This window comes from Biomphalaria glabrata, chromosome 5 (assembly GCF_947242115.1).
Source record: "Biomphalaria glabrata chromosome 5, xgBioGlab47.1, whole genome shotgun sequence".
NCBI classification, from domain to species: domain Eukaryota; kingdom Metazoa; phylum Mollusca; class Gastropoda; family Planorbidae; genus Biomphalaria; species Biomphalaria glabrata.
Genome location: NC_074715.1, coordinates 48,813,159 through 48,815,085, shown reverse-complemented (window position 1 = coordinate 48,815,085; position 1,927 = coordinate 48,813,159).

The window sequence follows — 1,927 nt, the reverse complement described above, 5'->3', positions numbered from 1 at the left end:
TCAACAAATCACTCATTCAAGTCAACATATCACTCATTCAAGTCAACTAATCACTCATTCAAGTCAAAAAATCACTCATTCAAGTCAACAAATCACTCATTTAAGTCAACAAATCACTCATTCAAGTCAACAAATCACTCATTCAAGTTAACAAATCACTCATTCAAGTCAACATATCACTCATTCAAGCCAACATATCATTCATTCAAGTCAACAAATCACTCATTCAAGTCAACAAATCACTCATTCAAGTTAACAAATCACTCATTCGAGTCAACAAATCACTCATTCAAGTCAACAAATCACTCATTCAAGTTAACAAATCACTCATTCAAGTCAACTAATCACTCATTCAAGTCAACATATCACTCATTCAAGCCAACATATCATTCATTCAAGTCAACATATCACTCATTCAAGTCAACATATCACTCATTCAAGCCAACATATCACTCATTCAAGTCAACAAATCACTCATTCAAGTCAACAAATCACTCATTCAAGTCAACAAATCACTCATTCAAGTCAACAAATCACTCATTCAAGTCAACAAATCACTCATTCAAGTCAACATATCACTCATTCAAGTCAACAAATCACTCATTCAAGTCAACATATCACTCATTCAAGTCAACAAATCACTTATTAAAGTCAACAAATCACTCATTCAAGTCATGAAACGGGACCTCAAAGCAGTGGACGTTGATACTGACCATTGGGAAGACCTAGCCCCTAAACAGCACTATGTGGAGAGAGATAGTGACCAAGAAAGCTGTAGACAGCGACAAAGCATTGGCGTCTATCCTGGAAGAAAAGCGTGCCAAACGAGAAATGGCTGTTTTCTCTACCACCAAAGTGAGGGCAACCTTAACCTGCGAGACACGGGGATGGGAGTGTCTCTCCAGTATACGGATCCACAGTCACATGAAAAAGTGTTCGAGATGAACCATGGTCATTCTACGACTGAAGGAGGCCGATTAGATACTTAATGGATACAAAGTGATGTGACATGAACTTGGTCAAACAATACGTTACACTGTCACCAAAGTTTTTAGCTGGGAAACTCCTCTTTTAGCTTTGTGTAGCCTGTCTGTCGAAATGTACCGTCATATTAAGCTCTCATATGCTAGAAATGATTATTGAAAATTCGATTTCAATATTGCCTCTCGCAAAGTTCTGGTGCAAGGACAACTTTTTATATTCTTATATATTTTTTATAGCAAACCGTTTTGTTTTATAATAAAATATGTAAGACGTTTTTTTTTTCTTAAAAATACACGATTTTTAAAGTGTTTACTATTGGTTAAAAAACACCAACAGGCTAGACTACGTCACGCAAGGGATGTTATATCACTTCTTAACATTTCTGCAGTTCTGTTATTTATCAAAATAAAGTTTTAACAAAAATGTCCATTTTAGTAAAAGTGAAGTACTTTCTGTACCTACAAGTGCAAGAAAGAATTTTTTTCGTTTAAAAAAAAAAAGAATGCATTTCTTTTGTAGTATTTAATTGACAATTTACAAAAAAAAAAAAAAAAAAAAGATTTAATAATCAGTGTTATGGTGTTTTTTATCATCATAAAATCTGCCCCTTAACTCTCGACGTAAGGGCGCTGTGACAGTTCGCGTAACAAAACCCCTCCACTTTTCACGGTCACCAGCTGTTCTTAGCAGGATATTAAGAGAGAAGGCCGGTCCATTCTTTAATGTTGTCCAGTCAGAACGAATCTTTCTTCGTGCATTAGACACTTGACCAAAGGGACAGAGACTGACCCTTTACCAATTCATATCCCTACAACCGTGAATTAAATGCTAAGGCCAGGCTCACTATGAACCATACCTCCATAACAATCAGGTCATTGAATACTTTAAACAAAAAATTACACTGTAATAATGATACAACAGTCAGCCTGCCGAATTAAGTCGG